This window comes from Silene latifolia, chromosome 10 (assembly GCF_048544455.1).
Source record: "Silene latifolia isolate original U9 population chromosome 10, ASM4854445v1, whole genome shotgun sequence".
NCBI lineage: Eukaryota > Viridiplantae > Streptophyta > Magnoliopsida > Caryophyllales > Caryophyllaceae > Silene > Silene latifolia.
Window position 1 is genome coordinate 59,802,246 of NC_133535.1, and position 26,313 is coordinate 59,828,558.

Consider the following 26,313-nt stretch of genomic DNA (forward strand, 5'->3'; position numbering starts at 1 on the left):
AGTCATCCCATATGACTCTATGGCACTTGAACTTGCCATCAATCGCATTACACTCTAGTCACTTTGAGACGTCACTTCATATAAGTAACTAGGGGCGAATACCATGTTCATCCAGTTCACTTTAATGGGGTTCAATTTGTGTCTACAACACATTTGGATTAAACAAAGTAATTAATAAACGAGTTTGTATAAATAAACTCAAACAACAAATGCGATTATCATATATGAACCAAAAACAAAGGTTTTCTTTTCATATCTTATAATCTAATACAAATTTGGCATACGCCTTAGACCCATGGATACAACATGATGGTCATGCTTTGCTTGCGATAAAGGTTTGGTCAATGGATCAGCTATGTTGTCATCCGTTCCAACCTTACAAATCGCTACTTCCTTTTTTTCAGTTAAATCCCTAATTACATGAAATTTTTTAAGTACGTGTCTAGACTTGTTGCTAGACTTGGGTTCTTTAGCTTGAAAGATTGCCCCACTGTTGTCACAGAAGATCGTGATAGGATCTTTGGCGGTGGGAACTACCCTTAGCCCTTCAATGAATTGCCTAATCCACACGGCTTCCTTGGCAGCTTCTGATGCTGCAACGTACTCAGCCTCCGTAGTAGAATCCGCAATCGCAGCTTCCTTGAAGCTTTTCCAGCTTATGGCACCACTATTGAGCATGTATATAAATCCAGCCTGGGATTTCATATCATCTCTATTTGTTTGAAAACTCGAGTCTGTGTAACCCTTAACACATAACTCGGAGTCTCCTCCAAACACTAAGATAGAATCCTTAGTCCTTCGCAAGTACTTAAGGATATTCTTCACAGCTATCCAGTGACTCTCACCCACGTATCTATCAGGATGGCTAATTTCTCGACCCGACCTCCTCAATTGAGGAATAACTTCCGAATTAGACGACGAAGGAACGTCTTCATGTGCTTCTTCATGTGTCTCTTTTTCGGTTTGTGTCTCTTGAACTTCATTAAGTTCAAAAAATCTCCCACTCTGTCTCTTAGAAATAAAATCACTTTCTAAGAAGACAGCCTCATTAGACACAAACACTTTGTTTTCTTGAGGTTTGTAGAAGTAGTAGCCTCGGGAGGTAGTAGGGTAACCTACAAAGATGCATTTTTCGGATCGCGGGGCTAGCTTGTTGTCGGTCTTTACCTTGACGTAAGCATCACATCCCCAAATTTTCATGTAGGATAAATTAGGAACCCGTCCTTTCCACATCTCATATGGTGTCTTTTCGGTTGCTTTTAATGGACTATAATTCAATGATTTGATTGCGGTTTTGATTGCAAAACCCCAAAACGAGTCGGGTAACTCGGTCAGACTCATCATAGATCGAACCATATCTAGTAAGGTTCGATTTCTTCTCTCAGCTACACCATTAAGTTGTGGTGTACCAGGTGGAATGAGTTGTGACACAATGCCACAATCTTTCAAGTGTGAATCAAATTCATTACTGAGATACTCTCCACCACGATCCAATCGTAGTGTCTTTATCCCTTTGTTCAATTGGTTTTCTACTTCATTCTGAAATTCTTTAAATTTCTCAAAAGCTTTTCTTCTTATACTTCATTAAGTAGATATACCCATATCTACTTAAATCATCGGTGAAGGTAATGAAGTAATCATAATTACCCCTAGCGGTGACCCTCATTGGTCCACACACATCAGTATGTATAAGGCCCAAAAGTTCACTAGCTCGTGTCCCTTTACCACTAAAAGGATTACGAGTCATTTTGCCTAGGAGGCAAGATTCGCATATACCATAAGATTAGAAATCAAATGGTTTAATCACGTTAGTAGAAACTAATCTTTTAATGCGATTCTTATTGATATGACCTAATCGACAATGCCAAATGTACGATTCACTTGGTTCACTTGATTTGAGTCTCTTGGTTTGTATATTATAGATGTCATTGTTTGGATTTGAAGTCTCTAGAAATAAATGCCATTAATAGAAGAGCCTCGGCCTATGACCAAGTCATTTCTAGTAATAATACAACAATTGTTTTTAATGGCAAAATTAAAGCCCTCTATGTCTAACATAGCAACTGAAATAATGTTCTTAGATAGAGTAGGTAAATAAAAAAAATTATGCAAATACAACTCAAATCCATTTGCTAGAACAAGTACATAAGTACCCTTGGACGTGGCCGCTACCCTAGCTACATTCCCAAGTCGGAGATCAACATCGCCTTTGCTCAGCTTTTCCACGTATCTTCGCCCCTGTAAATGATTACAAAGGTGAGAACCGCAACCAGTATCTAGTACCCATGTTGTGGTGGAAGTGAAATTCACATCAATAACATAAATCTCAGAAGGTGTTTTACCAAGTGGAATGACAAGTCCATCCCTTATATTTTCCAAATATATGGGGCAATTTCTCATCCAATGTCCCATGCCATGACAATAATGGCATTAATCATCAACTTTGGCTCCTCTACTAGTCCCACTAGTCCTTTTGTTACCATAGTTGAATTTTCTCCTTTTCTTTCCCTTCCTCTTGAACCATTTCCCTTTTGTAGCAAGAACTTGCTTGCTTGGACTCCCACTTACTTCGGCATCCCTTTCTTCCAAAGATAAGGATCTCATAGACTTAGTGACATGGTCTACCCGAGACGCTTCACACAAGGCTTAGTTATAGTAGGAGGTATGGAGGAAGTGATGAAATTCAGGTTTCCATCAGATGCGATCCCAAAATGAAGCTCTCTAGTAGTATCGAGGTGGTTGTTGGAGAAAATTTCGTCAAATAAGTTGTGACATGACTCAATGGTAATTGGTGTTGTTGCTTGTGATGGATCCATTGTGATATATATCAACTACAAATATGGAGGTAAAGGAAATATTAACATTTGTCATTTTAATCAAACTTGTAAACATTTTTAAACAATTTTTAACATTTATATAGTGACCTCCACCCAACTAATATAAATGATTCCGAGATCCAAATTCATATTAATACGGGTACGGTGAGCCGAGTCATCCCTTATTAATATAACTCGGTGGATTAACCTCTTAGTCGATTCTACTTCTAGAACTCTCGGTCGATAAAAATTACTCTAAATTTCATCTTTAGCCCGGAACACATGCGACTACGGTCACGAATACTTCCGTTGAGCTGAATCCAAATTTCGATGTAATAACATTTTATTACCCACTTACCCAACGTAACAAGGTTTGTATTACGGTAAAGCCGGCTTAACTCCCTTATGAAATTGGGATTCATGGTTTCTACTATTTGGTAAGGCTATTTCTCAATTATTATATGTGAGAGGTCTTGTCAATTTATTATCTATCACGTTTTAAGTTAACTAAAGCAGCGGACTACGATAATTATAATTGACACGGTCGATAACTCGATTTGAAATGCATGTGTAGTTATGGCGATTTGGCAATGCATGTAACATATTAAAAGAAATGCTAAACAATAAATAAAATTCCTAGTATGTCCTTCCTAAAATAGAAAATCTAATAATCTATTACATATTCGGAAACCAACTCCTTTGGTCCCTTGAATCTTCAAGTGGCGCTCCTTCCAAGAATTCCATCTTCGTCGGATCATCTTTCCGAATGGCACCGTCTTTGAAGATACTCCATAATTACAAATAATAATAAAAATACAAAGCTATTCCTATTATACATTTGTAAAAATGGAAAAAACTAATGAAATAAAAGTGATACGAGATCACATTATATTACAACCGAATCAATATTCCCTTTCATTACAGGTAATATTAATTAAAACTAAGGCCATACTAAGATAAAATTACATAATTCAAAATTATATAAATAAAAGACATTCAACAATTGAAATATGCAGCATTATAATATGTACCTATCAGGCCAAATGATGTGCCAAATCGCCCTATTTAACTTATGTCGTACATATAACCCAGTATTATGGAAATGCGTGATAATAACCTTTTAAAATGAGTAATTAACACTTAAATCAAATCTAAGCTCAATTTAATTATCCTAACACCTTTTAGGACTCAAAAATTAGTCATCACTCAATTTTTGACAATAATTCAACTTGATTTTATATTTATGCTCATATTTGACCTTAAAATTATCATTTATATGAAATAAATCAAAATTAAATCATATTAATTTCAAAATTTGAATTTTTAAATTTTTGAACATTATGGAATATATCCATGACACTCATAATATCAAAAATCATGGTTAAAATTTTCGAATTTATTTTAGAGAAAATATGGTTGCATTTTATCGGTTTTATCTCATAAAACATCCAGAGTATCCAAAAATTAATCCAATAAATTTTACAACTTTATATCTGATTAGTGGGATATTTATGCAACTTAAAATAATTTTCTCATGCCATGTAATACTTTTTAGCTATTTATGCTAAAATAGTCACTATTTATGCCATTTTTACTCTAAAAATTCATAAATCATGCTAAATGAGATCTTTTAATCTCGAAATTAACATACACTCTGTAAATTATGCATGTGACAACATATTAAAATCTCATAGCCTACTTCAAAATTTAACTATTTTTAAGCATTTTACCTCTTTTAATCCATTTTTATCTCATAAAAATCATAAATCATGAAATATTAATCCAATTGATACGAGATTTTACACACAACTTTTAAAATATGCATGTGAGGTCATATAAAATTTCCAAGGTCAGAGACTTAGTTTAACTATTTGTAGCATTTTAATTCCCATTTTAGTCATAAAAATGCAATAAAATGACCAAAAATCATTAAAATGAGTAATAAATTTCCTTAAATCATAAAAATGACCTAAAAACATTTTAGGACCAGAATATATAATGTGCATGATGATTTCGTGGCTTATACTTATAAATCAAAAAAATTTAGTTTTATATGTTAACTTTTTAACTCGGAAAAACAATAACCGATTATGCATGCAACATCCTTATGCTCTGATACCACTTGTTGGGTTCAAATACACATTATTAGACTCTTCTAATAGTGAACAAATTAACTTTTTAATTATTTATTCTTTAGATCTAGTGCATGCATAACAAAATGAAAGATTTATAAGAAAAACAATGTCCCTTACATTGATTATTGGTTCGAAAATATGGGCACAAGTAAGGTCACCTTCCTTCACTTGTTCTTGAGCTTAATATGATGTATGATCCTCCTAAGACTCCAAGTATATAAGACACTCCAATAAGTTGCACCCAAGATTAATCCCAAAAATGCCTACTAATATTAACTAGATATGTAGTAGAAATATTACTTTAATATTACTAATATTTCTAGTATTACTACCACAAGTAATAGTTGAGTATTAGTATTTGAGAGAGTTTTTTTAGCAATTTGCATGTGAGGGAAAATAAGTGAAAAATAAGTAAAAACCAAGTGGGAAAATTTGAGCAACAAATGCTCTACTTAAGGAGCAAAAACCGGTTGCCCCTTGTCCATGTGGGGAATATTTTCCTTTTGTTTTTACTCATTTGTATAATGTAGGTAGAGTAGTGTAAGAATTGACATGATTAAAGCTTATATGTTGTGTCACAATCACACTTTAATCAAAATGAACAAAAGACAAAAGGAGCATCTTTTGCTCTCTCTTGGCCGGCAATATGGAGCTCTTTTGCTCTATTTTTTGCCTTTTGTCATTTGTCCCACAAATGCTTATAAGTCATATGTTTAACTATCTTATATAATTAATTATTAATGTAATCATTTAACACTTAAATATTACAATTAATAATATAATATACACTCCACTTTTGAGTAGTATACTACCATTATATCAATATGTAATGGGTCCTATAATAGCTAGTTAGTTAAAATTACAACTCCTTGTAACTTTAAATAACTAATTACCTCTACCTCAAAACTTATATAAAACCTCAACTAATTTAGCAATTTAACACTTAATTACTAAATTAAATCTTATTTAATCACATTACAATAAGACGTAAAATCGCACTCTCATAATTAAGGAATTAATCAATCTGTATCGCATACAATTAATTAAATATCTATTTGGGCCTCATCCTATAGGTGTGACCTAAAGGGATCAACCGACCACCACCGTCATACGACAGTAATGTCAAACTCTAGTTAGCCAATCATTACCGATTAATGATGATCAGTTGACTATATAAAGAATCATCCCTTTTGTATTCTTAGAATGAGATTTAGTTATGATATTAAATCATGTGATCGCACTATTTTTGAGGAGACATTTTCCAACAATCTCCCACTTGTCCGAGACAAGTGTGCGTCACCAATTCTCTTGTCCTATTACAATCTTCCACTCAATGCAAGGTGTCTTGCAGATCGTACTTATACTTGATCATATCTTGAGTGGTTTCCTCGATCTGGAGAGTAACAGTCTGACCGGAATTATCTACAATAGATACTTTCCGAGCGTGGCCACGCATTTCCAGTTAACTACTCCTCGAGTGGCCTTGAGATTGATGTGACCATAATTAGCGCATATTTAGCCCCCGAATTAGCCTTGTTCCCATGCTTTTTAGTGCATATTTGGGTCATTTCTTATCTTTAGTTCTTTGTTTTGCATATTCTTTGAGATTTTGATCCCTTGGTAGGAAAGGAGTAAGAATCTTGCATTTTCATGGCAAAACGAGACTAAATTGATCGAATTCAATGACCAAGCATCAAGGAGAGACAAGATTAGAAGGCCTTTGTACATATTATAGTAGAAGAGCAATGTTGAGAAAGGATCCTTGAGTCCCCAAGGAAATCCCCAAGGAATTTATGAAGAAAAGGGAAGAAAAGAAGAAAATGTCTAGCTGAGTGACAATCCGTGCGGATTGTCACCAATCCGGCCGTCCCACAGCTGCACAATCCTTGCGGCTTTGCTCTAATCCGCTCGGATTCCACCTCCACAATCCGCCCGGATTCCCTCGAATCCGCTCGGACCCCATCACCAGAATCCGCCCGTCCCGACCTTATTCCGCCCGGATTCCAGCACAGCGTGATTTCCTCTTCTCCAAGCTACGAAGAAAGAAGCCCTTCCTTTGAAAAATACCGGGTCCTCCTTGCTCAATCTAAAAAGTGTAATTACTAGTTTAGCCCTTAGTTAACCCTAATGCATCCTCCCTAATTTCCACTATAAATACCCCATTAGTCTAATTAGAGGAGGATGTTCTTCTTATCAATAATTAGAGTAGTTAAAATATCAATCAAATCTCTCTTTAGTTTTGTAATCAACAATTAATCAAGTTCTAATAGAAGTTTTATTTCCTTAATCTCTCTTTTGTTCATCCTTTATTTTGGGTAATTGAAGATTATTTGGGTTATTGTTGGGAGATTGACAACCTCTCAATCAAGCATCAAGTACTTCTTTTATCTTTGCTTTATTATTGGAATCATTAGTAGGTATAATTCTCTTAATCCCTTTTTAATTATTGTTAATTACTTTCATTTATTCATCATGTTTCATATTGTGGTATGATTGACAACCTTGCTAGCATGATCAACATGATAATGAGTGAGTAGTCTCTTAGCTAGGGTTAATGGGTGATTAGGGGAAACCAACATGGGGGAATGATTCATGCTTAAATTAATATTCTTTCATGTTTTATTTGCTTTCTTGTTTTGATCTCAACTCATGCACATGTTATATTTGATGAAATGCTAAGCCTATGAATCCTTGCATTTACTATCATCTTCTATCTTTTCAATGAGACTTGTAAGACATAACCCAACTCGAGTCTCATTAGACCATGCATGTTGTTGAGTAGGGAAGATTAAGTCGACTTGTAGGTGTTGTACAATCTAATCGATTCGGCTCCGGGACCCAAACTTTCCTAGGATTGTAAGATATAACTAAGATATAACCCAACTCAATCCATCACAACAATAATTGCTTGCTTATAATTTGAGAACATGTTTGTATGATCAATTCCCATGATTCCCCTATGATCCCATGACACCCTAGTGCTTTTAATCAATCGTTTACACCCCTTTAATTCATCTTGCTTGTTTATTTTCATTGCTATTTTAGTTTAGTGACCTTCTACATCAACCCAATTTGTGACACCCTTAGACACCACTAGTTGCAATAGAAATCTCATTTCAATACCCGTCCCTTGGGATCCGACCTTTACTTGCCTCTTTACTAATTGTAGAGTTGTTTGTGAAGTTATAAATTGTGTTTTGATTCGATCGTGACCCAACGACCACATCTTTAATTGTGAACACGAAACGGACCGATCAAAAATGGCGCCGTTGCCGGGGACGGTGTTTACTTGATTTAGATTTCTTTTTATTGTTATTAGTTGTGTCTTTCTTCGCCTTGGGGAAGTAAAACCCCTCAAGGTTTGCTCTAATCGTTTTCAAGTTGTTTGATATTTTGCGAGATGGATTTCATAGATTGTTTTGTAGAGGACCACTTGAGTATACCTTACTTCAAGGATCCCATGCAAGCATTGGAAGCCTTGGAAGCAAGTGAGGCTAAGAGCATGTATTGGGAGTTGGAGGTGGATCTCTTTGAGGCCGCTCTAGCTAACAAGGAACTTACTCGTGCACAATCCGAATTAGTGCATAATATTCTAGTGGAAGCATGTAAACCCATAGAGGATGAGCAATCCATCCTAGAGGATATTTTACAAGCTCAAGAGCAAGAGGAACCCATCATGGGATTTGAATATGATGAGGTTGATGAAAGTGAAGTTGAGTATGCTATGAGGATGGAATGTCTAATGGAGATGGAGCAAATTCTCAATGAAACTCCAAAGGAGGAAAGTAAGGTACAAACTCCTACTTTGAAACCCCTTCCGCCAAATTTGAAATATGCTTACCTTGATGAATCAAAGACCAAACCCGTGATGGTTAATGATAGACTTGATGATGACCAATTGGGAAAGTTGCTTGATGTGTTGAAACAACATGAGAAGGCTATAGGTTATAGTCTAGATGACCTTAAGGGGATAAGTCCCAACTTTTGCATGCATAGAATTCATCTAGAGGAAGACCATAGACCTACCATTCAACCCCAAAGAAGATTGAACCCCCACATGCAAGAAGTTGTCAAAGGAGAAGTCATGAAATTACTTGATGCGGGAATCATATATCCCATATCGGATTCTTTGTGGGTTAGCCCCGTCCAAGTGGTACCTAAGAAAGGAGGTTCTACGGTAGTGACAAATGAAAAGAATGAATTAATACCCACAAGAATGATCACCGGTTGGCGTATGTGCATTGACTATCGGAAATTAAACTCCGCAACAAGAAAAGATCACTTCCCCTTACCATTCATTGACCAAATGCTTGAGAGGTTAGCCTCCAACAAATTCTTTTGTTACCTTGACGGGTATTCGGGATTCTTCCAAATCCCTATACACCCGGATGACCAACATAAGACCACCTTCACATGCCCTTATGGCACTTTTGCATATAGGAGGATGCCTTTTGGATTATGTAATGCCCCCGCCACTTTCCAAAGATGCATGATGAGTGTCTTCTCCGATTACTTAGAGACCATAATGGAAGTTTTTATGGATGATTTTAGTGTTTATGGAAAGGACTTTGATTCATGTTTGCATAATCTTTCTCTTGTGTTGCAAAAGTGTGAAGATGTTAGCCTTGTTTTAAATTGGGAAAAGTGTCACTTCATGGTCAATGAAGGAATTGTCTTAGGCCATTTGATTTCGGAAAAGGGCATCGAGGTCGATAAAGCTAAAGTTGAGGTGATAGAGAAACTCCCACCTCCCGTGAATGTTAGAGGGGTGAGAAGTTTTCTCGGTCACGCGGGTTTTTATCGTCGTTTCATAAAAGATTTTTCAAAAATAGCAAAACCCCTCACTCAACTTTTGCTTAAAGATGCCCAATTCCAATTTACTAACGAGTGTGTTGAAGCTTTTACTAGAATCAAAGAAGCATTAATCTCGGCACCAATCATTCAACCCCCGAATTGGGAGTTACCTTTCGAGATTATGTGTGACGCTAGCAACTACGCCGTTGGAGCGGTTCTTGGCCAACGGGTAGGGAGAGCTCTTCACGCCATCTATTACATAAGCAAGACCCTCGACCCCTCCCAAGTGAATTATGATACAACCGAAAAGGAGCTTCTTGCCATTGTTTATGCTTTGGATAAATTCCGTTCCTACTTGCTTGGATCCAAGGTGATTGTATTTTCGGATCACCGTGCTCTCCGACATCTCTTGATAAAGAAGGAGGCAAAACCAAGATTGTTGAGATGGATTTTGCTTCTTCAAGAATTTGACTTGGAAATAAGAGACAAGAAAGGAGCCGAGAATGTAGTGGCGGATCACTTGTCAAGGATCCGGTTTCATGATGAAAATGGAGAAACCCCGATCAATGACTCATTTCCCAACGATATTTTGATGGCTATTCAAACACAACTTGAAAGGTACATCACCCCATGGTTTGCCGATTATGCTAACTATATTGTTGGAAAAGTGCTCCCTCCAAATTTGAACCACAACCAAAGGAAGAGATTCCTATTCGAAGTGAAGAGGTACTTTTGGGATGACCCAAACCTCTACAAGGAGTGTAGTGATGGGCTCTACCGGAGATGCATCCCTCAATGGGAAATCCAAGGAATCTTGGAAGGATGTCATTCATCACCCTACGGTGGGCACCATGGAGCAAGGAGAACCGTTGCAAAAATTCTCCAATCGGGCTTCTATTGGCCTACAATGTTTCAAGATACAAGAGAATTCATCATTCATTGCGATGCTTGTCAAAGAACGGGGAATATATCTTGGAGGAACGAAATGCCACAAAGGGGCATTCTAGAGGTAGAGATCTTCGATGTTTGGGGAATCGACTACCAAGGGCCCTTTGTGACATCCAATGGGAATAAGTACATCCTTGTGGCCGTAGATTATGTCTCAAAGTGGGTGGAGGCAATCGCCACCCCAAATGATGATGCAAAAACGGTCACCAAGCTTTTCAAGAAGATAATTTTCCCAAGATTTGGAGTTCCTAGAGCGATCATTAGTGATGGAGGAACGCATTTCCATGAGAAGAAGCTTGCATCCGTTTTGACCAAATATGGTGTTCAACATCGAACCGGCTTGGGATATCATCCTCAAACAAGCGGTCAAGTGGAAATTTAAAATAGAGAGATCAAGCAAATCCTTGAAAACGTTGTGAACAAGACTCGGAAAGATTGGAGCACAAAGCTTGATGATGCTCTTTGGGCTTATAGGACGACCTATAAGACTCCCATAGGAGCCTCCCCCTACAAGCTTGTCTATGGAAAAGCATGTCATTTGCCAATCGAATTGGAGTACAAAGCTTATTGGGCAATCCGAGCACTTAATCTTGATCTCAAATTTAGCGGTCAAAGGAGGATGATTCAAATCCAAGAGTTGGAGGAATTCCGACTACAATCCTATGAGAATGCAAAGATTTACAAAGAAAGAACAAAATTGCTTCATGATAAGAGAATTAGACAAAAGGCCTTGCACAAGGGAGACAAAGTCCTTCTATTCAATTCCCGCTACCGACTCTTTCCGAGAAAATTGAACTCTAGATGGATGGGTCCCTATGTGATAACCGAAGTTGGAAAATATTTAGATTTCGAACTCAAGGCGGAAGATGGAAGCAAGTTCAAGGTAAACGGTCAAAGGTTGAAGCCATACTATGAAGGAGCGTTTGTTGGAGAGGTCGAGGCTACCTACCTCGGGCCTCCTCCCCCTTGAAAGGACCACCTAAGGGAGAGTTTGGTGGAGTCCTCCCTAAACCACCACTTGTAAATATACTAACCCTCTAACTTGTATTTATTGCATTTGTTTTAATAAATAGCATGAACTCTTTTCATGAGCGTAAGTAAGGGAGGGTTACTAATGAATTTTGAATGAAGGAAGGAACGAATTCTCAAGTGTGGGGACGCATCTAAGAGAGGAGGAGAAGTCAAAACTCGCAGCCTGAATCCGTGCGGATTCCCTGGAATCCGGCCGTCTTGCTGGAATCCGGGCGTTCTGAGGAGAAACCGTCCGTCCAGCTACGCTGAAAATTTGAAGATTTTTGGACTGAGGTTAAATCCGAGCGTCCAAAGAGGAAAAACGCCCGTCTTGAAGAATCCGGCCGGATTTGAAGAAAGACGCCCGTCTTTCTACCTGTGCATTTCAAAGAAAATCTCTGTAGAAGAATCCGTCCGTCTTCAGAAGAAGACGCCCGTCCCATCGTAAAAGAATCCGAGCGTCTCATGCTCGGGACGCCCGTCTCTGAAGCGTCAAAATTTTGGAAATTATCGCTGTGATAGAATCTGGGCGTATTGCCCAGAATCCGCCCGTCCCGAGGAGCACAAATCCGAGCGTTTTCAGCTCGAATCCGCTCGTCTTCTCACGTTGTTTTGACCCGACTTTTCCCTAATTAAAATACACCCCACCACACATACAGTGACACATCACTACTCCTTCCAATTGCACTATAAAACCCACCTCCTTATGACTCCCATACATATCCAAATCACTCTCTTTACCCACAAAATCAAAAAGCCCCAATTTTCTAGGGTTTCCAACACTCAATCAACAAGGAACATCCTTACCCTTTCATAAATCAAAAGAACCCAATAAAAGAATCAAGAATGGCACCAAGGAGATTCTCTTTTAGGAGTGCAAGAAGACCAAGGATGATGGGAAGTTCTTCTACCTCCCATCTCAACACCATTAGAAGGGAACATGAAGAGATTGTAGATCTCACAAGGCTTTATGATTTCTCAAATGTGGAATTCCTCAACGATGTGCAGAGATTAGTCTTCCACCGGCTTCTAAGTAAGAATATTCTTCCCACTAAATTTTTATGTCATGCTACCTTGAGGAAACTTGGGATTTATCACCAAGTGGAAGCTCTCTTTGAGGTTTTTGGTCTCTCAACCCTTTTTCGCATGTATGAACCAACCTATCGGTCCCTTGTGCTTGAATTCTTGAGCTTTTTGAAAATTACAACCTTGAACAAAGTGATATGCATAGAGTTTAGGTTGGAGAATGTTTCTAGGATGATGACCCTTGTAGAATTCGCAAATGTGTTTGGACTTGATGTTTCGCCTACCCGAACATCGAAACCCAAAAAGTATAGTGTTTCACCTTTGTGGAGGGCCATGACGGGCCGGGATTTCATTCTTACCAAGGAATGTCTTGCGTTTCATATCCAAAACCCGATCTTGAGGCTTACATATCGACTTCTTTCGGGCACTCTCTTTGCCCGCCGAGATCCGGCAATCGTGAACCAATTAGACCTTGTGTTTATGGAATCATACCTCAACATTCAAGGGAGAGATGGGTATCACTTCAATGCACCTCTAGTTTTGCTAGAGAAATGGGCAAAGTTTAGAAATGGGGACGATGATGGAATGAAGCACATAGTGAATGGAGGACTCATAACTAGACTTGCAAAGCACTTCAACCCAAGGTTCAATGAGAACAATGAGTACACTCCACTTACGGGGAGCACGAGAATTAATGAAGATCTCCTTCTCGTCCAACACCATTGGATAACCCTTGAGGGGGTCGATAAGCGGATAAAGTGGTTGACAAAAGGAAGCGATCCCATCTATCTCCCAATGACCGATCTACCACGGATCTCCCCAAGAAGAGGAAGCTTGTCCCAAATGCCCTCCTACCTCATCCCAAGTCAAACAAAGCAAGCACCACCACCCCAAAATCCACCACCACAACAACAAGAACAACAAACCCAAAATGAGAAGATAAAAGTGCCTCCCTACCCCTTTCCCTACCAACCGTATAACCATCCAAATCCCTTCATCCTCCCCCGTGACGACTTTTTCACGGGAATCTTACAAGATCTACACTATCGTCAATACGAGACCTCCGTGGACACTTACTATGCTCTTTACCCCCAATACCATGAGATGGTTCGAAAAGGACGGATTAGTGAGGAAGGAGCTTTCCCCTCATGGGCGCAAATGGATTTGCTCTTCCCCAACTCGGAGAAAGCTAATGAAGGGGCGAACGGTCGCCAAGAGGAGGAGAGTGGCAATTCTTGTGGAGGTGACACGGTGAAGCTGGAGAGTGAGGAAGACGAATTCATGGACCCAAGTTTGAGTGATGCTTCAAAGGATATTTGGGATAGCGATATAGAGGGAGATGATGCCGATGTCTAGAAGACTACTTCATCACTAGGTGGAGCGGGCAAGAGGCACCCACCTAAGTTCAAGTGAAGTTTTCTCATCTCTCCTCTTTATTTTTCAATGTTTCATGTAAAGAAGTTTGTGTCTTGTTACCTTGTATTTTCATTAATTTTGATTATTGTTGGAGTAGTCCTAGCACCATAGAGGACTCACACCTCGGTACCATTGAGGTGTTCTCATTTTATTGTTCCCATTTTCAAAATCCAAAATGACAAATTAGTTTCATGCATTGCATAGTGTGTGCATGAACTACACCCATCCTTGGACATTAGCAATAGTGTCTCACTCGGTTTGGGGAAGTTAATACATACACAACGGGAGGTAATCTAAATTATCCTCTCCGTCATAACAAAAACCATGCATCATGTAGTGTAGCTTAGTGTAGATTGCATTTAGTGTAGAAATCATGCATCATCTTTGCATAATTTCCATCATTTTGGCCATTGAGGACAATGCCCATATTAGTGTGGGGATGGGAATTCTAACATTTAACTCTTATTCAAAAATTCAAAAAAATTGAAAAATTTCAAAAATCATAAAAATTTGAAAATTGAAAACCCAAAAACATGTTTATTTCCTTTTGTAGTCTTGTATATATTGTCTTGTATATATTGTGTTTGTTCTATCCTTGTCCACATTGATTGACTACGCCACATCCGAGACATGAGGATCATGAAGACCGCATGGTATGATCTTTCCAATCTCCTTTTTCCTCTTTATGTTGATGACTATGTGGCTTTATTTTGATTGATGCGGTATAACAATGTGAACTTAGGACTTGCATTTAGTTTATATGTCATATTAGTTAATAGAATCACTTGCATTAGGATGTTTATATTAGTTGCATCATGACATATAGTTGCATGTTAGAAATGTTTTGAAAAATGCCTATTTAGGAACTTTGACAAGAGCAACTAAGCCATTACAAATACTTGTTCAACTTAAGACTTTGCCTACTAGAATGGTTGTAAAACACCCTAGATAGTGTCATACTAGTGTTTTTTGACCCATGACCCAAAGCCTAGTCAAGGGTTTGCATGTGAGTCACCTATCCAACCCCGTGATGCGATGTGGACTTGGTTAACTTGTCTAGGTGACCTTGATTGACCTTGTGGTAAGGCAACCCAAAAATAATTTCTATCAATAAGCTTGAAGTGCTCATTTCAAAGAAATTTTGTCATGTGGAAGTAATCTAATGCCAAGGAACCTCAAATGTTATGAATTGTTGAAAGTTGAGAAATTTAAGTTGTTTTGATGGAGGCGTACCACTTCGATGTGCTTTGGTGCGGGATCCATTGAATTGGGCCCCCATACGGTTGTGAATTCGGCCGCCCAGAGACAGAGTGACTATCACCCCGAAAAGCTATTGTCTAGAGGTTAACCGGTTGCCTAATAAGCGATTAGCGAAAGCAAAGGACATTAGCCCGGAAGGGACAAACCCCATCTTAAATTTTTGAAATGTGAAAGTGAAATGAGGACAATTTTGAATACTAGTCATATCCACCCGTTGTGAATAAAGATTTGAGCATTTCATTCCCAAAAAGCCTTTTTGTCAAGCCACTTGGTCGAGCTTGGGACGATCCATGACCTTTACTTTTGTAGAGAATTCGAGACTTGTCATGTCATATGCTACTAGCATCATAGGGATCATCATTCCACCACCATTCGATCGCTCTTGACGAAAGCATTTGGAAATTGAGGACGAAAGTAGTCTAGTTTAACACCATTTGGAGGTGATTTAGTGCCATCCTCTTAGCTTTAGTAATTTGTTGAACTAGTACTTGTGAAAGATTACATGCTCTTAAATTTGTTCCTCTTTAGTGCCTCCGCCACTTGATGAGGAAGTGGCTATTCCTTTTGTAGATGCATCCATTATGTGATTTTGTGTGCTTAATGTTTGGATGTGTCGCCATTTTGGCAAGACCCACCTTGCCTCATGGTTGTCTTGTTGTGAGTTGAAGGGGCGGAGTGAGACCCGCTAATTGTCTCATATCGGCTATTATTAGGATAGGTTAGTATTGGTCCTAGTCTTTGTCACCTCTTTACTCGGGACGAGCAAAGGTTCGGTTTGGGGATATTTGATGTGACCATAATTAGCGCATATTTAGCCCCCGAATTAGCCTTGTTCCCATGCTTTTTAGTGCATATTTGGGTCATTTCTTATCTTTAGTTCTTTGTTTTGCATATTCTTTGAGATTTTGATCCCTTGGTAGGAAAGGAGTAAGAATCTTGCAGTTTCATGGCAAAACGAGACTAAATTGATCGAATTCAATGACCAAGCATCAAGGAGAGACAAGATTAGAAGGCCTTTGTACATATTATAGTAGAAGAGCAATGTTGAGAAAGGATCCTTGAGTCCCCAAGGAAATCCCCAAGGAATTTATGAAGAAAAGGGAAGAAAAGATGAAAATGTCTTGCTGAGTGACAATCCGTGCGGATTGTCACCAATCCGGCCGTCCCGCAGCTGCACAATCCGTCCGGCTTTGCTCTAATCCGCTCAGATTCCACCTCCACAATCCGCCCGGATTCCCTCGAATCCGCTCGGACCCCATCACCAGAATCCGCCCGTCCCGACCTTATTCCGCCCGGATTCCAGCACAGCGTGATTTCCTCTTCTCCAAGCTACGAAGAAAGAAGCCCTTCCTTCGAAAAATACCGGGTCCTCCTTGCTCAATCTAAAAAGTGTAATTACTAGTTTAGCCCTTAGTTAACCCTAATGCATCCTCCCTAATTTCCACTATAAATACCCCATTAGTCTAATTAGAGGAGGGTGTTCTTCTTATCAATAATTAGAGTAGTTAATATCAATCAAATCTCTCTTTAGTTTTGTAATCAACAATTAATCAAGTTCTAATACAAGTTTTATTTCCTTAATCTCTCTTTTGTTCATCCTTTATTTTGGGTAATTGAAGATTATTTGGGTTATTGTTGGGAGATTGACAACCTCTCAATCAAGCATCAAGTACTTCTTTTATCTTTGCTTTATTATTGGAATCATTAGTAGGTATAATTCTCTTAATCCCTTTTTAATTATTGTTAATTACTTTCATTTATTCATCATGTTTCATATTGTTGGTATGATTGACAACCTTGCTAGCATGATCAACATGATAATGAGTGAGTAGTCTCTTAGCTAGGGTTAATGGGTGATTAGGGGAAACCAACATGGGGGAATGATTCATGCTTAAATTAATATGCTTTTATGTTTTATTTGCTTGCTTGTTTTGATCTCAACTCATGCACATGTTATATTTGATGAAATGCTAAGCCTATGAATCCTTGCATTTACTATCATCTTCTATCTTTTCAATGAGACTTGTAAGACATAACCCAACTCGAGTTTCATTAGACCATGCATGTTGTTGAGTAGGGAAGATTAAGTCGACTTGTAGGTGTTGTACAATCTAATCGATTCGGCTCCGGGACCCAAACTTTCCTAGGATTGTAAGATATAACCCAACTCAATCCATCACAACAATAATTGCTTGCTTATAATTTGAGAACATGTTTGTATGATCAATTCCCATGATTCCCCTATGATCCCATGACACCCTAGTGCTTTTAATCAATCGTTTACACCCTTTTAATTCATCTTGCTTGTTTATTTTCATTGCTATTTTAGTTTAGTGACCTTCTACATCAACCCAATTTGTGACACCCCTTAGACACCACTAGTTGCAATAGAAATCTCATTTCAATACCCGTCCCTTGGTATCCGACCTTTACTTGCCTCTTTACTAATTGTAGAGTTGTTTGTGAAGTTATAAATTGTGTTTTGATTCGACCGTGACCCAACGACCACATCTTTAATTGTGAACACGAAACGGACCGATCAGAGATTTCAAACACCCCTGACAAGGGGTGGACAATTCTTATCGCACTATTCCCTTTGTTCAGCCACAGTTCATCATGACCCAAAATATACCCTGTTTGACCTCATTTACAAAGTCGTGGAGTATAAATCAAAGCTAATCAGAAATTTGTGCCAACTTGGGCGAATAGTCTCTAGTCAAAAGAATTGACTCATAAGAATACTATATTAGCTCTTGCCACGAACAGGCTTTATGAATTACCAGAACTCTATAAGCGGTCACTGCCCGACAGAGTGTCCCATACAGTCTAGTTGATCTTGTTAGTTTTTATACTATATTGGTGTTGGTACTGCAGTGATATTTTTTGTAACAGGAAAGCTTTGGCATAGGCTGAGGCTGGACTGTCTATCCTGTATATTTTTCTCCTTTTCATTAATATATATATCTCACATTTCACCAAAAAAAAAACAAGCAAGCCATTTAATTATGAAAACATATTAGATTAAGCATGAATCATTCCCCATGTTTGTTTCCCCTAATTCCCCATTAACCCTAGCCAAGGAAACTACTCACTCATGATCAAGTTCAACATGTTAATAAGGTTGTCAATCATACTACCAAAGCAAAACATGATGAATAAATGAAAGTGATTAACAATAATAAATAAGATTAAGAGATAATTATACCAATGAAGATGATTCCAAATAATAAAGAAAAGAATAATAGAAGTACTTGATAATTGATGGAAGGTTGTCAATCCTCCAAATAAACCCAAATAATCTTCTAATTACCCAAAATAAAGAAAGAACAATAGAGAAATTAAGGAAAGATTAAGATGTGATTTATATTGAGAAATTGTATTATAACTAAATTAAGACTAATTTGAGAGTATTAACAAAGCATAAGAGATGGATTAAGATATGATTAAGTTGGATGCTAATCTAGGTAGTACAAAGGGGTATTTATACAAAAGATTAGGTACAAGTATTAGGGTTACTAAGGGATTAAATGACCATTAAGACCCTAAGAAAAGTTGAGGAAATGCTCCTCCCGAAGGAAATGAGCGGATCCCCATTGCTAGTCTTGCCACGATCCGCCCGTCCCGTGCTAAGGCACGGGCTCTTCTGCCTTGTGATCCGCTCGGATCCTGGGGAAGACGTTCGGCTCCTTGCGCTGCAAGCCGCTCGTCTTGGGCATAAGACGCCCGGATCATGGTGTTCTGGGACGCCCGGATCGTGCCTGATCCGCTCGGATTCCCGGACAGACTGCTTCTCATCTTTTCCTCCTTATCAATCCACAAGGATCATATCGAGGATGCAAGGATCCTTTCATCTTTGCCCATTTAAATTTATTATCTACTTAGGGCTCTAGTTTTGGTCTTCTCTTTGATGCTTGGTCATTAGATGCGATCAATTTAGCTCCATTTCGCCTCGTAATTACAAGGTTAGCAATCCTTTCCTACCAAGGAGACAAAACCTCAATGAATATGCAAAATGGGAAACTAAAGATAGTAAATGACCCAATTATGTGCTATAAAGCATAGGAACGAGGTTAATTCGGGGACTAAATGTGCTCAAATATGAGTGACATCAAACATCCCCAAACCGAACCTTTGCTCGTCCCGAGTAAAGAGGTGACTACAACTAGGACCTTTATTTAAACTAACCTACTAATATAGCCGATATGAGACAATTAGCGGGTCTCACTTCGCCCCTTCAACTCACAACAAGACAACCATGAAGTAGGATGCCTTCTTGCAAGGCAAGGTGGGGCTTGCCAAAATGGCAATACATCCAAGCATTAAGCATACAAAAGCAAGTAATGGATGCATCTACAAAAATGAATAGCCACTTTCTTCATCTAAGTGGTGGAAATTATCTAAAAGAGAAGCAATCTAAGGGTACACATTCTATCATAGATACGATTTCTTCAAAATACTAAGCCTAGAAGGATACCAATAAATCACCTCCAAGTTGTGTCAAGCTAGGGTACCTTTGTCTTCAATCGTTAAATGCTTTCGTCAAGAATAGCCTCCATATGGTGTTAGAAACACTGGAGGATCGCGGAATTCCCTTTCTTGCCTAGACAAGAAGAAGGGTCGTCCCTTCTCTACCATGCACACAAGTGGATTCGATGGATAAAGGGATCATTTGTATTTTGAGTTTCATATAGGAGTTTGCTTTTGTTGTTGTTATTCCCCCCAATTTCTTGTGGCATTTGATATTTGCGAACAATTTCTTTTTGCCATTTCTTTGATATTTGGCATTTCAGAACTTGACAACTTTCAACTTTTTTCATTTTCTTTTGAACATTTTCAAAGTCACCCTAATTTGTAAGGAGGGTGTTGATATTTGAAGCATATGAGTCTATTTTTGCTCCTCTTTTCTTTGATGCATTTTGCAAACTTTTTGTTTTTTTTTTTCATTTCAATGCTTGAACTTAAATTTGAACAGTTTTTATGCCCATTCCCTTTTGTTGACAAAATATGGTGGATGTGAAAGATGGTTGCATGGTTTCAAGGGTCATCTTGGAATAAACGGTAGCCAAGGAGTTATCACACCACAAGGTACTCTTGACTAGGCCTTAATCCATGGGTCAAAGGATACTAGCATAACACATCCTAGGGTGTTTTAGAAGCATTCTAATGAGCAAAGTCTTAAGAAGAAAAACTATCTACAAGGGCCTTATATACACTTGTCAAGCTTCCCAAATAGATGTTTTCAGAAAAATTTTCCTATAATGCAACTATATGCCATGATGCAACTAACATTTATAACACCTAATGCAAATGTTTCTATCAACTAGTATGTCATATAAACTAAATGCAACTCCTACAATCACATTGGTGTATACCGCATCAATCAAAATAAAGCTACATAGTCATTAACATAGAGAGGAAAAAGGATATTGGAAAGATCATACCATGCGGTCTTCATAATCCTCATGTCTCGGATGTGGCATAGTCGATCAATGTGAAAGAAGGATAAAAAAGCAAACAAGCAAATATATACAAAAATATACAATTCTACACTATGAAGGAATGAACATATTTTTGGTTTTTTCAAAAAATTTCAATTTATGATTTAAAAGTCAAGTTAGAATTTTCCATCTCCACAATGGTATGGGCATTGTCCTCAATGGCTAAAACGATAGGAAATTATGCAAGCTAAATGAGAATGCGTGACTTCTACACTAAAATGCAAACTATATGACATATATACAAGTGATGCATTCTACACTACACTATATGATGCATGAATTTATTGGTTGGAGAGCTAATTTAGATTAACTCCCAATGCTTGTGTTTGAACATCCCCAAACCAAGTAAGACACTATTTCTAGTGTAAAAATGGGGGAGTTCATGCACAAGTATGCAATGCATGAAACTAATTTGTCATTTTGGATTTTCAAAAATGGGAACAAAATAAGACACCTCGATGGAACCGAGGTGAGAGTCCTCTAAGTGTTGCTAGGACTCAAAACCAATGATCAAGATTAAAATTTGAAACAATAGACATAAATAAAGCTAAGAGGAGGTGTAGGAAACTCACAATGGTTTTTGGCATCCTCCAAAAGCTTGTCAATCCTCAATTGTCGCTCATTGCGGCATCCTCATCAGTATCATTGTCGTCATCATCATCCTCATTATCATCATCATCATCATCTACCTCTATGGACCCGGAGGCTTCACCATCTTCATTATCACTTGAACTTTGCACTTCTTCCTCTTCTTACTCATGGTAAGAGTCACTACCTTCCCCGCTCTCACCAACAATCTCCTTCCCCTTAGCAACTTCACTATCCATGTTGGCATCTCTAGGAGCATTTAGGAATAATACCTCCCTATCCTCACAACTAGGGAAAGGACATGTAGGATCAAGTAGTCTTTGCCTAGCTAAATGAAGGAGGGGCGGATATTGAGCTCGGTAAGCATTGGTCCGATCCTCATGAGCTTCCTTATGCATATTTTGCAATAGTTGAGTCAAGTAGTCTTTGCCTACCACGATATTTGAGCCACTTGGTTCGAATTCTTGGTAGGCAAATGGATATGGTGGAGTCACAATAGAGGAGGAGGAGGGCTTGACATGCGATTCCCTATGTTGCTTCATAATCATCTCGGCTTCATCAGAGACGGGTACTAGGTAGCTCGGACTTCGGACATTGATGCGGCATATCTTGTTAGGCAAGATGAAGGATTTAGCCTCTTTAGTGATCCACTCAAACTTGTTGTCAAGATTATCATTCTTGACCCAATGAAACTTGTTGATCATAGTGGCCAAATCAAGAAGGTTGCCTCCTTTAACCGGTTTGTATGTCTTGTATTTGTTGAAATCCGGGTTAAAGTGTTTGGCTAACCTTGTCACTAATCCTCCATTCACAATAAAAGCCACTCCATCTTTCCCGTGGTCAATTTCAAGCCACCGATCAATTAGGAGTTGAAGTATGTTGTATTCCTTGGTGAAATTTTTGTTGACATTTATGGTGGATTCAAGGTAGACAAAGTCGAGCTCGGTCGGGAAAGTGATTGGTGCCTTTTCTTGCAATTAAAGTGTTGCCCACAAAGTTGTGCCATACCCTTATACCCAGATGGTGGACATAAAGAACATGGCACTCATGGAAAGACTCAAATTTTCGCCCGGTTATCGCTTTCCAAAGGGGTGTGGGATCATATTGTGAAGGCTTTTTCGCATATTGAGAATGTTCTTTAAGACCAAACACTTTGCCAAACTCTTCCAAAGTCATTTCTGTACTCTTGTTTTCTAGACGGAATTCATCAAATTTGTGACCTTCTACTTTAGATACCTTCAAGGAGCTTACAAACTCCATGGTAAGGGAAGGGTAAGTCAATTCTTGTATTTCGAAGAGGGTAAAGAATTTCATGGACTCAAAGAAATTCTTAATCCTCTCAAGCACATCCAATTTGTCTAAGGCATCTTGACATATGAATTTGGTAGGCAAAATAGTCTTTCTAGTAAGGGATACAAATGATTTCCTATGAGAATCGTTTATGAAAGTTACCTCCGGATAATCTTGCAATTGTTCAATGACCGGAGTAGGTGTAGCTTCCACCATAGGAGTAGCAACTTCTTGAATCTCCACCCTTGGTTGATGCACTACCATAGCCTTTGAAGCGAAAAGAGTTTTTGCCTTTTGGAAAGATTTGAGGTTGTGGGTGCCTTATTTCCACCTTTTGTTCTTGCCATGTTGTTCTCCTTGTCAAAAATGTATCAACAAACCAATAATAAGCTTGAATGCTCCTTGTTTCCTCAAGCTTCAATCACTCCCTAATCGATTTTTGGATTTTCGAAATTGCTTTCGAACCTTAGAAAATCGATGGTGGTTGTCGTGTCGCTGTCATGGTGATTGGTGATAGTTGTGGGAAAGGGGAAAGGAGAAGGAGGAAGGCCAAGGTAGAGATAACTAGAAAAATATTATACGATTGACGATTCCCTAAACATATACGGAGTACTCATAATTTATTTTATTTAGATATGGTTAGAGAACTGTCAAATTGAATATGCATTCTCTATGCTTTTATAAAATGCCTTAATGATGTAACTGTTCTCTATTTTAGAAGTATAGAAAACACCTAAGTCGGATAGGCATTTTTTTCCTTTCTAGATAACGCTCATTTAACTTGACCGTTCTCTATTAAGCGTTACCTAATGTCATATTTGTAGTATGCAACTTGGTGCAATTTGTGCTTGATTTATTCTCCAAATCCTTGTAGTTCATTCATAAATTTCGTTGCAATTTTACTCAAGGTAAGCTTCTACTCTTTTCTTTGATTTTAGAATCAATTTGAAGCATGTATTTGTGTTGTAAATTTCTGAAATTTCGGTTTTATGCCCTCAATTTGCATTATAATTGTAATATTTTGATAGAAATTACCTTGAATCATTGTTATTAATGTTAGAAATTATAAATTTAAACCCGATTTATGACTATGTTCAACCCGAATTTTTCTAGGGTTTACCCCAAATTTAGATTTTGTTTATCAAATTTATCTTAAAGTGTGCAAAAGGATAACGGATGTTAGTAGTATCATATATGGTGCTTGATTTTTGTTATTTTCATAAAAAAATTCGTCTTAAAACTTCGTCTTAAAAGTGCACAATATTAAATTTTGCCCCAATTTCACTACAATAACCGACCCATTAAGCTTGTTTTTGGTAGACATGCAGTCCAGTTGCTTCTATTGTTTGTTTGAACTTCATATCTTGGAATTTTAACCATCTTTTATGATTTGCAAAGAGTAAAGAAATTGGCAAAATCGTGTTTTGTCTCAAAATTTTACATACCTTGACAAGAAATTTATCTTAAGCATTGTCTCTTCCGTATAAAGTATTTGAAAATTTCTACTTTGAATTTGCAAAACCCGATGTGTGGCTAAACTATTTTAAAACTGATTTCGAGAACTACAACTACTCGACAGAGCAAGAGGACACGCGCCGCCGAGGCAGAGGTAGGGGAAGGAAGTCAAGGACCCTTTTTCCCACCGGTACCTGGATATCCTACGGTAATCTTTGCTGATTTTAAGTAGAGAGACGCTTTTGTAGACTTGGTGAGTCGCACCTTGAGACCCACAAGGTGCATAAATACGAGCGTGTTGGAGGGTTGAAAATAGAAGTAGATGTCTGACATATATTTGAGGTGTTGGGTTTGGAAGGGATGTACCACTTGAGGAAGCACTCATATGCCTTTTTGACCCTAGAGTTCATGAGTTCTTTCACTTATGATGTGGCTGTGAAGATGGTGGGTTTCCGGTTGATGAACACTCATTTCTATCTGACCCTTGACCAGTTTATCGATCACTTGAGGCCTACACGGGACAAGAAGGGATATCTTAGTAATGTCCCGATTGAGTGCGGTGCCAGTAGCTACCTGTCCTTATTCACTGGTAGATCTGCCTTTACTTCGAGTAAGATGTTGATCAATGATATTCAGCAAGTGACTTTAAAGATCTTTCTCCGGGCCTTGACATGTTTGCTCTACGGTAGGAAAGATGTGAGTAAGCTTAGCTCACATGAGGTGATGTTGTTGGTCGCTTACCTAAACCTCACCCGACAAGAGCGCTTGGCTTAGTGTGCCCCAGCCATAGTGTGTGCCAGTTTGGCCTTGATGGCCAAGTCTTCGACTCATTACCTTAGTTACGGTGCTATCTCTACTCGCCTAGCAGAGAGGTTGACTAGTTTTGAGGCCTCTTAAGCTCTCAAACCTTTGACCCCGGTTGTCCCAACCTTGGACAAGAGCTTCTTCATTTCTCAGAAGTGGCTAAGAGTGTTGGGTGATGGTGGTTTAACCTGGAGGCTGAGAGGTAGGAGTTCGATGAGAGTTGGCTGAGAGGGACCTTCCTGACAAGACTTACTTGATCATAGATGACCTTCCAGAGGAGATGCCTGAGCTGGTCGGGGGAGACCATGCTAGGAGGGAGGACCAGGTGCACCGGGAAGGGAGAGGACCCAGAAGAGGGAGAGAGGTGGTAGGGGAGTCTCAATTTGTACAGCCTGGACTACCCCAGTACCAGTATCCTAGCTACCCGTCTTCCTTCAGCCCTCAGATGCACGTTATCGAGCTTATAGAGAGAGTGTCCAATGCCTAGGTGCTTCGGAACCTCCATGAGATGACCTATGTGCAGCGCGTGGGGACCAACCGGTTTGGTGGCGAGGCGTGGGGAATGATTGTGGCGTCTTTCACTCCTATGGAGTGGACCCAGATACATGGGGAGCCTCCATGAGCTACCCCTATGGGTGCCTTAAACCATGGAGAGCAGGAGGAGACCTCGGCTCGGGAGCTACTACGGGAGGAGGCACATCGGGAGATGGCACCTCAGGAGCAGGAGAAGAGAGGATGAGATGGAGGAGGATCGAGGCGGCGACCTTGAGTGACCTTTCTTGTTATGTTTGTTTTAGCGGACTTATGTTAGTTTGGTACACTTGTTTTGTTCTTATTAGGATTTTTATCGGTTTCTAATCGGCCATAAGGCCATATTTTGTGCTTGGATTTCCGAAACTTGTTCTGAAGCTACACGACGTTGGGGATGAAATCCCGGAATTTGGTATATATCTTGGTGACTTAGTGCGTAAAAGGGGAATTATGAGCTGAGGATACTCGATCAAGCGCCCTCAACTCTATCGAGTAGTCTGTTATTGCATTTTACCATACTCTCTGACCTGTGCATACTCGATCGAGTATGACCAACTCTGATCTGTCGAGTACCCAACCATATACTCAATCGAGTAGATCCAACTTGATCGAGTACCTCTGCTTGTGTTTCTAAACATTTTTCTTGTCATATGGAGGTTATAGGGGGATACTTTTTTGACGTTATATGTTGTGCTATGACCGTTAATTATTATTCGTGTTTTCTACCTGCGTATGGAATGT